This window comes from Protopterus annectens, chromosome 1.part1 (assembly GCF_019279795.1).
Source record: "Protopterus annectens isolate FY-2018-M chromosome 1.part1, PAN1.0, whole genome shotgun sequence".
In the NCBI taxonomy this organism is placed as follows: Eukaryota; Metazoa; Chordata; order Ceratodontiformes; family Protopteridae; genus Protopterus; species Protopterus annectens.
Window position 1 is genome coordinate 572,464,979 of NC_056726.1, and position 13,395 is coordinate 572,478,373.

Here is a 13,395-nt window from a genome sequence, read left to right on the forward strand (position 1 = left end):
AATTCTTTACAGAAACTAAGCACTGCTTTGGACTTGAAACATTTAGACTTCTGTGGTGCTAGCTACTAATACTGTACTAGACAGGTAGGAGGTTCAATTCTCACTGTGGTAATCATGAGTGTTTATATGTATGGGGAGGTCTAGTAATAGGTAAGGAGTGCCTCAATGTCAAATGTGCTGTGACCACTTCCACTGAGAATACATTTCCCAAATGAACATATCCTCCCACATAACATCATACCCTCTCCTAATAAATACCCATGATACACAGGGACGAAATGGGATTAGATTGCACGGCTATTCTTGTTAAGAACTAGCTCGTATATACCTGTGAACCTACTTGATTATGGTATTCCAGGAGAACATTGTTTTGATGGGGGAGCAAGGAAAATTTGTCAGAATTAAAACAATGGCACATAGTACTGTTATAGGAGAAACTCTGGTCATGTGCAATGGGTCTTGGCAGTGGAATCTTCCTACTACTTACTACTTACTACTTACATTTTTCTTGGAACTCACAACTGGTGGTCCAAAATGGCAATAAACTTAAGTTGGTGACCCTCTCAGTTTTCCACTGATGTAAGTTATTTTCCTTTGTCCCATGTTCCTGTTTTCTGTTTTCTGTTTTTGAACTCGTGATGTAAATAATGTTTAAAGAAATGCATTGTCTTTTGCTGTGTAATTTTAGTGTATGTTGTGCATTCATACTCTATATTTGATTTATGTTTGAGACTGAACTCTCATATTTTCCTTGGTGGGGGGGGGGGTAGTTCATTTAGGCCTGTGGCCTCTCTTCAAGGGGTATCCCTTGATGGTATTCATATTGACTAGGGGAAAATATGGCCAGTGCATCAGGGAGCATCCCCTACTCTTTCTCTGATAAATGCTTTTTAGATGATCTTTTACATTCATTTTGAGCACACATTTTTCATTATCTGAGTTAGAGTTCCCCTTCAAGACTTAAGGTGCACTTCTTTTCCAGATCTGATAAAGATCTTCAAGCATGAAAGCTCTTCTAGATCTTTCTGTGCAGTAAGAGATTACTACCTGTAAAGTGCACCTATGTTTTATTTGTATTTCATGGCCTTACAACAAGTTTTGTATGTCTTACTTGGTAATGTATGTATCATTAATGTGCAGAAGGCACTGATGATCACTTTGCAAAAGGCAAGTGAAAATCTGTAGTGTGCCTTCAGACTTTTGGTGTTAAGTGGGTAGATATGAGAGCTACTAAAATATTGCTTCATTATAGCAGACTAGATACCATGATGTCTGTGCTCTTTGGTTCTTATTTGGCTTTAATTCTGAAGGGAAGGACTGTGCTTCCAGCATACAACTCTCCTCAGTCCCCCCATTTTGGGGGAAGGCTAGAGTTCATGCAGATGAAACCACTTATGAAAAACAGAGGTAGTACTGAATGCATGACTTAACGCATAAGAGGGCTTACAGGAGAATGCAACAGTATTGGTATGATATGTCAGACTACATATAAAGGGAAAAATGAGTAGAGAACAAGTTTTTGTGAAGCCCCTGTTTTGTTCTAACGCACCACACATGCTAAGCTGTATGGTGATTGTACTGATGGCAGGAAGGCTGCATCTCTTAGAAGGGGACAAATCCCGCCAAGGCTGGGCAGTCTAGACAGATATTTATTGCCTGTGGGTCAAACAGATGCTACAGGGCAGGTTTAAGAAACTTGTGGTAAAGGCTGTAGAAGGGACAACAAAAAGTGAGCTTATCCAAAATAAGGGTTGTAAAAGGGCACACACAAAAATACATATAGGGGGTGTAGTCTAATCAAGGAAAGAGAAGATGTGACATACATCTGAGAAGCACTAGAGGCAGTTGGCATAATTACGTTCTAAACAGTATTTCAGAACTACATAGGGGAAAAGTGTTGTTTCATCTCTTAACATATGCATTGGTAAGTATTATGCGTAACAGTGTATTCTCAGGTGTAGTTCACACTGATAACCAGACTTTAGTTGCACTCTGCCTTAAGCCTTATACCTCACCACTTCGGGAGTGAGGTTGACCTCCTGTCCAGACATACCTCAAGTGAAGTTGTATTATCTACACTTTGGAAGGCGCTAATAGTTAACTGCCTTTTGTGCCACCCTGATGTAATTTCTGTCTGTTGCAGAAGAGTTACGAAATTAAATTGGCGGAAAGAATGTAAACTCTTTTACATTTCAGATGTACTTTTAAGACAGATATTTCACTGCCACATTCTATATCTTTTACATGTTAATTATGCGCCATAGTTATTTTTCCAAAACGTTTACTGTAACAGAGGTGTAGTCGTACATACCAGAGTATGAAGGCATTATTATAATACTTTTTTTTTTCTCTGTAGTGGAAATAATCGGTACAGTTGTGCAAAAGGAAGAACAACTGTGGAGCAACCTCCGACCACACCATGACCAGAGACTTTCCCACAGCCAGTCAGACATGTTCCCTCCAAAGTCTCATACAGTGATAAGAGTTTGGGATCCATATGGTAGTCCAAAGACGCTTGTTCGTGCAAATCCATTTTCAGATAGGGAGGACCTGAAAGGGGGAAAGATCAAGTTCTATGTTACTCCTAGCAAGTCTGTAATCTCCCTTACATTTGACTTGCCACACCCAAATTCATACCATATGACATCACCTGTGACCCCTGAACCTATGATGGAGTTCAGATACCCACCACCTGAACCTGTGATCCTCACTCGGAAGTGCAAGTCGCTTCCAGCTTCACCCAACCTTCCTCGCAATCAGAACTTTGTCAGATTTAGATCAGTCTTGGGGACCAGGTTGGGAAAGAACAGACAGTCCAGAAAGCCAACATAAAGCTAGCAATAAAAACTTGGAACATGGTGGTAGTTTGCTTCCTGCACTGGAGTCTGTAGAGAAAGCTGAGGATTTATATTCTCCAAAGTCCAGTGATGTGGAACCAATGGACTACAGCATCAGCCCTGACAGCACTGCTGGGGACATTTTTTTCTGAGGGACCACTGAAACCATTCACAAATGGAAACCTTACAACTATTTCCTCTTCAGCAAGTCACTGGAATACAGAATCTGATACTATCAGCAGGCTGGCCTACAATAATAACAATCTTCTTGTGAGTAAGCCAAGTAGGTGGTATAGATTTGATTGTCCTGTGGCAGAAAGAAATATGGGGTGTAACTTTTCAGAGATCAGCATTACAAACTTTGACATTTGAGAAACCAGAAAATGCAAGCACCTTCCAGCTGAACAACTCCTCCTCAGTGCTTGACCAGGAAGAATTCATTTCTTGTCCAGGCTGTTGCTTGGGTAGTCTCAGCTTTTCCTCTCTGTGCTTTTGGCCATCATCAAACTCATCCTGTTACCAAAACCTGAACTGTGAGTCCAAAACCTTGATTTGCAGAAGTAAGGAGAAATCCAAAGGACCCATAAGTTGTGGGCCATGCTGAACCCAGTTTAAAATTACCTGAAGCACAGTATTAGTTGAACTAAGCAAGGAACTGATTTCTTCAAGAAAGATATAAAAAAAAGCAGTTTGTACTGCTGAAAAGTGCTTGTTGGGACAGCTCTGATAGTCACTGTTCTTTCAAAGTTGTCAAAGCATCAAGTTGTCAACTTAAAAGTTGTGAAGCAGTTTCCATGCCCAATATTGCTCATCTTGCCAGACCTTAGGTCCTAGAAGTTGGTAGGCTGCACAACAGAGATTTTAAAATGATGTACCTTAATTGCTCTGCTCTTAAAACATAAATGTATTTTTTTTTTTTTTTGGGGGGGGGGGCTGCATACAGTAGAATGAAGCAGCATTTATGTTTCTTGTTACTTTCATTTTACACACATTTGTGAAGTTTGTCATTTAAACCGAGAAGCAAGGTTGTGTGTTAAACAGCAATAATTTTAGAATGTGTGGTTTATTAAAAGTGAAATACGCTCTGAATTCATTAATTGAGTGTGGGAGGTGGATGCAGACAGAAAATGGTTAAAGATTTTAAAGTTTCTGATCTCTATAAATTAGTTCAGCAAATGTAGCAACAATTAATCAGATCACAGCTTTGTGAGTGTGATTTGACAAGACTGGTTATTCAAAAGTATTTTCTTGAAGAAAACATTGGTTGGAGGAATTTTTTTTTTTTATTTTGCAGTGGCATTGCCCCCCCTACCTCTCCCAAACAGAGGCCTCTAATTCCCGCTCCAGCATCCTGTAAGTATAACTAATTCAGTCTGTGAGTTCAAAACATATGTGTAGATTTGCAGCACTCTTGATGGGAAAGAATATTTTTTTTTTATTGAAACTGTCCACTTTCAGACAGTGTTTCATCGAATCACAACTCTTGTGATTCAACCACTTTCTGTCTGCCTTGTTAAATTAACAGCTCTTGGTAATCTTTAATTTAAAAGAAACTTCAGCTCTGTTCAGTAGCATACCGCCTGCTCAGAGGTGATCTCTGCCTGACGTACAAGGCCATGTCCAATCAGGATCTGATGGACATGCTCCACCTCAAAAAATCCAAATCCATCAGGACGAGAGCTAAAGACTTAAACCTCAACACAAGTATGAATAGGACATGCTGGAGGGATAGATTCATAACACAGAGTATTCCCATGCTTTGGAACAAGATCCCAGTTCGTATTAGGCAGGGTCCCTCACTGACTCTCTTCAAGAGAAATCTTGATGAGTGGATGGGAGATCGTAAGTTTACCCCAGGGGTCTCATCTGTGTCACTGCTAGACAGGGGCACAGTAAACTAATTCTATTATATAAGGGGACCTTCATTGTGTCACTACTAGACAGAGGCACAGTATTCTAAATTTATTCTGTACATTTTTTGTACCATTTCATGGGGTGGCAAAAGCCACATCACTATGGCTAGGCTTACAAATGCCCCAGGGCAGATAGCCTAGTACTATACTATGAAACTATACTAAAAATAAATGTACGTAATATACAACAGTGAAAAAGCAGACATGTTTACTGATATGAGGGAGGAAACCATTTCAATATATTTATTTGTTCATGTGCATTAAAATCAACTTTAGTTCCCTGAATAGTGTCCATTGCAACTTAACACGTGGCATACAGATGTGGTGTCTGTATTTGCGTAATCAGTTTGAGCATTAAAAGTAAGTATTAGGGAAAGAAACACTGATAGCCAGCATGCTTCTGTTGTCAGGTCTGGTTCCACATTGAGTAAGTATTAGGGAAAGAAACACTGATAGCCAGCATGCTTCTGTTGTCAGGTCTGGTTCCACATTGCGTACCACTGCGTTTTTGCATTTACGAGGAAAATTCATTGGAAGCTTTTACAGTTTGTTATTACACACAAAAAAGTAAATTTGTTATTTTAATCAGTATGAGTTTTGAAGTTGTGAAAAATGTAAAAGTTGTTTGTATGTTATTTCATTGTACTGTTAGAGAGGAAATCTAACTTTCACAAGTTAAAGTGAAACTTTCCAAATGAAAAAGCAAGCAGAAAATTTATTTGATTTTCCTCATAATGCATTTGCATCATACATTGTGAATTACTACCATAGGATTGACAAAAGTCCTCCCCCACAAATTTATTTCTTGAACAAAGGGGTTTTCACTTATATCTTGTTTTCTTTTCTTATTAAAGTGTAAAATATTTGCACGTAGAAGCCCACATAGTAAAACAATCACAGTCACATTATAGTTTTTCCCCACAGCTGGCACATGAACTGCTTAAGCATTCTTACAGTACCTTTTCCCACACAGCTGACGTGTACTGTATTTGACAGTTTTTTTTTTTTAATTTAACATTTCCCACAACTGACACAGGGGTTTTCACTTTCACCTTTTCTTACTGAAGTGTAAAATGTTTGCACACAGAAACTCACATAGTAAAACAATCACACAGTCACATTGAAGTTTTTCCCCACGGCTGGCACATACACTGCCCCAAGCATGTTTTTACAGTACTTTGTCCCCCCACAGGTGATGTAGTATGTACATGAGGTTTTTTTTGTTGAATTTAATAATTCCCACAGCTGACACGAAGTGCACATATTGAAGAACAGCTGTATGAAACAGATGTTAAATAATTGGTAAAACAAACGGTTACAGTTCTATTATTCCCTAGTGTTACCAGAGAGGTCTGTCAAATCAGTCATTCTCTTTCATGTTGCAAGTATTTTTTTTTTTTAATTTCTTATTTGACTACTACCCTCTTAATGTACAATATAAGATTCCACTGTCACGCTGCACTACCGTTCTCACTGGATTACATTGGGGCTATGGATACTTGGATGCGTTACGTAATAATACCTTCCACAAGCAAGTCATTAACCATGCTATATGGAAGTCTATTTTGTGTATACCAGTTTCTCACTTTTTTCTTCCTCGGCTATTATACAGTATACACCAAAGATGTAATGGCATAAAAAGCAGGAAGAAATTTTGTCCTTCTCACTTAAATGAGTGTTTCACTTGATTATAGTACTCTGTGGTTTACTAAAACTTATTGGTGATTTAGATTCATAATATTTGAAAATGTTTCCTATGTTGTCATTATGAAAAAAAATACATTGCTCATTGCAGAGTGAATTCATGTAACATAGATAGGGCCTTGGGTATGACTGAAGAGTTCAGAGTGCATAATAGCGATCTGTTTTTTTGCTGGAAGTCACCCCCAGTGTGGGCTGCAGCACTGCCTTGGACCATTCCAGTATTTTGTTAACCATGGACAGCTCCTTTTCACACTGAGTATGTAAAACTGGCAGTGTAGTAGCAAAGCACTATATCATAGCAATGTTTCACTTAAAATGGCACTGCTTCATTTTCTGTATTGTTCTGCTTTGAAAGATTACAGCGTGTTTTTAGTGTTTTATTCATTTCAGAAGGTGTGAGTGCTTGTGTGTGCCTTCTGTGGAAGGTTGGGCATCGGGCTGGCAACTCAACACCATAAAACGCCACTGCCAATCATGAGCGGATAGGTGATCCGCTGTGGCGACCCCTAATTGGGAAAAGTCAGAAAAAGAAGAAGATTAATTTCGGAAGCCATTAGCCTTTGAGAGCTATTAACTCTGTGTATTTGTGGCACCTACATTTGCTTTATAATATGGGATAAGAGACCTTTCCAGCCACAAGATACTTGCAAGCTAAAGAGAATGGTCAACTGTTGTTAACCCCATACATTTTATATATATATATATATATATATATATACACACACACACACGGGGAGAGAGAGAGATCGAGGGATCTTGCACACCCATGCACAAATAAAACTATGCATATGTGGATATATATATATATATATATATATATATATGTGTGTGTGTATATATGTATATACACACACAGATTTATCTGTTGGATATATAAATATAATAAAGCATAACAAATTGTGATTGACAACCCATTCATAATTCTTTGTAATGCTTGGGTAGTTTAGCTCCCTTGATGTACTGCAAGTTAAAAAAAATAAATGTGAAGTGTATAACTGCTTTAAAAGCTGTCTCACACTTTGTGCTACTACAATAGTGGCAGCCAGTAACAAAGTACACCTCTCAACCAGCAGCTTTGAAAGCTGTTTGACACTTTGCCGCACTTTACTACTTGATGTGGCAGAAATGTGTATTACATCTACTAAATCTGTTTGAATGTTCTGCTGAAGGGTCTGTTTGGTCATGTGAGCCTCACTAACAAGAGTCATGCATTTGAGAATTGCTATTCACAACACTAATGATTTTTTTATTGATTTTTGAATGTGATCAGCTTGCTCATGTTTTACAGTGTATTGTTACATAAAATACTCACTTTGTTATATGCTACATGAACTTTTGAGGTGGTAAAATAATTTTCTGGATTTTAAATATGGCTGCTATTGCCATGTTCATGATGTTGTCAAAAGAAATATGTATTTTTCAATCATATCAGAGTTTGGTGTGTCTATATTATATGTCCGAAGATTTCTAACTTCGAACATTATATGATCAACACCATATGGTCAAAGCTAGAAAACTTCGAACATTTAAAATAATAAATAAAAATAAAAAATGAATATAATGGGTTAAAGCAGGGGGGCAAGCACCCCTACCTACAACCGGTAGTTTTGAGTTTGGAGTTTTGCTTTGTTTTTTTTTTGTTTTTTTTTATGTATGTTCGAAGTTTTCTAAATTTGACCATATGGTGTCGATCATATGGTGTTCGAAGTTAGAAATTTTTGATATATAATATAGACCCGAGTTGGGTATGAGCAATGTTTCAGCAATTAAACATATATTTTAGCACTGCAGCTGTAAATATCTTTTTTGAAAATTTTGAAAACACTCACCTTGTGGTATCACAGGATAAACGTTCTGACTCGATTCCTTCAGTGTTCCATTCTGGAGTCATTCTACCATTGCTGTGAAGAGAATGTTCAGGTGTGTGAAGTTCACGTCCACTTTCATGTAGAAGTGGTATATTGAAAATACTATTTCTGCGGCAGATATCAAATTAGTAAAGTTAGAAGCATTTTCAGTATTCCTGGCAACTTTTTCCTTGTGAATTTCATTTGTTGGTTTCCAGTTGAGTTGAAGCTTCCATTAAAAAAAAAATCCTGAAACTGCTTATAAATCATATTTGACGGTAGCTTTGAAATGACCTGGACATATCCTTTGAAACCTTATTTTGAATAAGTGTTTTATGTAATTGTGTGTATTGTAATACTTTTTATTAGTGAAGTCATCTAATACCAAACCTTCCACTTTTAACATAGATTATTTTTTATTCATAATTATAAAGCTGAGTACCATATAGTATTCATCTGTCCCATTTTTCAATGTGTTCACATTTAAACATACCAACCTGAATGGTTGCATTCCTCTTTCTTATTAACAGTTTCATATTTTATTATGTAATTAAGTCTCCCATCATTGCTCCATAGCATTAGTCACTGTCTTATCTTTCTTCTTGTCCAGTCTGTATACTTAACACTCCATATATTCCTATTCTATATTATTAATCACCTTAGATGACCTTAATTAACCACTTGCAATCTACTTGCTACCTAATGTATGTGAGTTCCCTTCCACACTATGTATTATCACATTCCCTGGCATATCACTGTAATACTTTGTGACAGTACTGATTCCTTTCTAACTTCTTGTAATCCCTCGGTCAGCTGTCAAGCAATCCAGTGCCTGGCCAGTTGGCAACTTTATGCTGAATTTGGCCACCTATCTTCCTCCACCACTCCAGCACAGATAAGCACATCTTTCATCTTTGTGTTTGGTAAACCCTTATTAAAGCAAGGCAGTCCTGTTAAATATGTCAGTACAGTACAGTCCATCAAACGTATGTAGTTATGTTACTAAATAAGAATTATTCCCTCATTTTACCTTTTTTCTTATGTGTAACATTGTGAAGGCACTCCATAGTCTCACTGCCCCTGAGGCCTCTGTTACAGGTGACTCCATTTCTCTGAACTCAGTCATACACAATCACTGAGTTTAACAGATTAGATTGTTTCCATCTTTATTTATTTAACATTTTTTAACCAGGAAAGTCCAACTTGGAACAACGCCAATTTTCAGTGGAGGCCCAGGGAGAAGCACTCCAGACGCATGTCTTTATAATGTGGGAGGAAACCAGAACACCCGGAGGAAACCCACATGAACCCAGGGAGGACACACAGACTCCACACAGAAGCCACTCCAGCCGAGAATCAAACTGGGGAACCTCTTGCTCTGAGGTGACAATGCTACCGCTGCGCATCTTTTGGAAATATGCTTTGAAATTATCCACCAAATTCTGCAATGTCACTTTTTTCTTTTTACCAGGTTGGTGAAGTCTTAGTTATTCAATAACCACTTTCTTTCACTCTGTACTGAAGAGTAGACTAATTAATCACTGATGATCGTGCAGCCTTCCACCTTCCTTTAGAAGTCCAAAGCAATTCTACATGGTTGGGCTGAAAATAATTATAAGTTACAAACTTAATCTCAGGTCATGTTCTAACACCTCAGTAATCATCTACATTTTATGGTGCACCCTCAGGTTAGGACCTCAATGAGATTCTTTCACAGAATTGTGCAACAAATTAAAATGGAACTAATGTATGTCAGTTTCAGATTAGTCCAACTGTACAAATCACATTTTATATATATATATAAATATATATATATATAGGTTCACTATAGAATCTCGAAATACTGAAATCCCGAATTTCAGTATTTCGAAATTCTATAGCCAAAAGCTTTAAATCACGAAACCCCAGAAGAGCGAAATTCAAAATCCCGAAGTTCGGAGATTTTGAAATAGTGCTACTGGTGTTGCGGTGTGTGAATGGAAAGGTGTAAGTTCAGGAAAGTATGTATGTGCAAGTGTGTTGGTCAGGGGCTTTAGTGTATGTTAGTGTGTGTTGTGGCTGTGATGTGTGTGTGTATGCAAGGGGCTATGAAATGTGTGGGTGTGAGTTACCTTTGTGTGTGTGATCTCAGAGTTAGTATATATAAGTGGGGGGTGTGGGGGCACCAGGGGATTTGACCCCCTGCTTGTCTGTAGTGTAGGGTTGCATGTTTGATTGTGGGGGGACATTGTGTGTATGTGTATGTGTGTGGTGTATAGGTTCGTGAGTTAAAATTTCGTAGTTCTGGGGTTTCTGATTTAAAGTTTTCGGCTGTAGAATTTCAAAATACTGAAATTCGGGATTTCAGTATTTCGAGATTCTATAGTGAACTTGTGTGTGTGTGTGTGTGTGTGTGTGTATATATAGATATACATATATATATATATATATATATATATATATATATATATGTACACACATATACAGAGGGAGAGAGAGATATATATATATAAATATATATATATAGATATCTATAGATAGATATATATAGATATATCTACAGATAGATACATACAGATATATCTACAGATAGATACATACATACAAACACACACACTTTTATTTTTACCAGTGTGTGCATTTTCCTCCACAGGAAATTAATATTACATTTCTGAAGTCTTTCTAGTTGTGTAACACCTAAGTAGGAACCAAATGTAAGAATTACTGAAAACAAAATACTGATGCTTTTACTGATTATTTTCAGACTTAACAGTATTTCTCAACACTTCCATTCTAAATTAATGGATTTGTGGTCTGATAACAGAGACTAGGGTAAGTAACCTCATCAGCTGTGCTTTCAAACAAAATAGGACAGCATCAGTATTTTTGCTCCATGAGTACAATCATGGTTTGAAAAAAGTAAATGAAAATTGTCTGCTTCTTATGCTACAGACAGGTTTCAGTTGTGTAGAACATCATGACAATATACATATATAATTGATTTTATGCCCAGTGTGATCCTTCAAACCTTTTGCAACAGACATTTCTGACATGCACTTAGTCTGATAGATATATAGCTCTTATCAAGCCATTGCCAACCATCCATTTTACTTGTGTAAACTCTGACTTTTCCATCTTAACCAACCAAGTCTTCCCTTTCAGCTTACACATCCACAGGATTTATTATCGACCATCTCAGTTAGAGCTAAACATTTCCATTTCCTCAAAATCATTATTGATCAGTTGTGGCGGTTCCATCAATTTAGCCATCAGCATGGTTGTACTTGAATATCTGCACCCTCCCCCAGGGAAAATCACTTTGACTGCTGTAAAAGTCAAATTATTGTTAATCTGAAGTAGTTGACTTCATTTGGTCATCAACCTGTGGGTAGTCGGATCCGGATCGGATCTGAGTCGACCGCTTCACTAGCATCTGATCCAAGATCCCATAATGCCCTTGTATCTCCTTCTTTCCCTCAGATCTTGTTTGCTGCTGAAAAGCATAGCATCATGGTCAATGAGCTCCAGGCTTATTGTTGGGAAAGTGTCTTTTTTTGTGGGTTCTTTGAGTGTAGGTTACCTTTTCTTCCCTTGTTAACCTCTCCTACCTCGCATTGTGCGTTGTGTTAAAAAAAAAAGTTTTTTGGTGTAGATCTTTTGTGGTAGTTCCCTCAACCTCCATCACCCCTAGGGATTTGTGTGTGATAGCGGGTTTGTGTGTGTTATCTTCCCAGGCATGGCAGATACTCCTAAGCCTGTCTTCAGGAAGTGCACATAGTGTGGCCACAAACTCTCACCAGCTGATGGCCACACTCTGTGCATGTGTGCTTAGGTGCACCACATTTATTGATAGCCTGCTCTGTTTGTGCGAGCTTTAACCTGAGGGCACTCAAAAACAGGAGGGCTAAGTTAGTAATGAAGGGTCTCCTGCCAGCTTTGAGGACGGCCGTCCCCACTACTACCAGCTCAGCCGTGTCTGTGGCTGCGACTGTTTCATCTCCTTATCAGGCCCCTGGGACTCAACCTCCTATTTTGTGGCATGTGGAAGGGGGATAAACCTAAGAAATATAAGCCGAGGAAGAGGTCGCAGTACTGTTATGTTCCAGCTGGTCCTCCTCCCAAGACTAGGACTCCTCCGAGGCCTAGTCCCCCCTCTGGCTCCATTCACCCAGATTTTCTCTGGAGCCGGAGGAGTCTAAACCACAGTCTAGTGCTTCTCACCACCGGCACTCCAGGCTGGCATCAGTGCATCTTCTTTGCACTCTACCCGAAGTTTAAGTGAGGCTAAGATGGATAAAATGATGCAGAAATTTATATGCACCCAGATTCAGTTGGGAGTCTTGCCAGCCTGGGTGGGGGTTTGCATTCTTTTTTTTACACCCATTGCTCCTTCTCCGATCTGACCTCTGGTTTTGGAGCCCTTGGCTCTGAGAGGTCTCGAGGTCGGGGGATTGGTACCGATGGTACCTTGTACATCGACTCCGGCTGTTGCCTTGAGTGTGTCAGATCAACTAGTTTGGATCCCAGCTCTCAGAGCCATAGCCTTGGGATTGGATCTGAGGGGGTTCTGTCGGCTCCAAGTTTTTCGGAGCGCAGTCTCCCCCTTGGCATCCCGGCTGCAGGTGGGGTCTGCTCTGACACCCCTATCGGACCTGAGGAAAGCGGCTCCCTCATTGTTATCCCCGGGTGTTCACTCTCCTTCAGCATTCAGCGTGGTGGGCAGGGTCCTCTCGAGTGGGTTGAGACCCCTGACCATTACCTCTTCAGATTCCACCACAACTCCCTCAGCTGTAGGTGCAGTTTTGACCATTTTGTCCTCTTTGGGACAGCCCTTGCCTGATTTGCCTCAGGTAGCTCACATCAGAACACAACAGGTGGTTTGTGAGTCCCCCTCGGCGAGTCCCACTGAGGAGGTTCCCTTGCAAATGGTCAGGCAAAAGGAGGCACCTGTACTCCTCTCCAGAGTCCTTCAGAGATGAGACAGACTTGGAGGAAGGGGAAAGCTCCCCCAGATCACCCCCGACGATGTTTCCTTTGGGGACATCATGCAACTTCTTTGTCAAAGGGGGGGGTGGTCTGACGAAAAGCAAACCCCCGATGAGTCTGTGTTTCTGG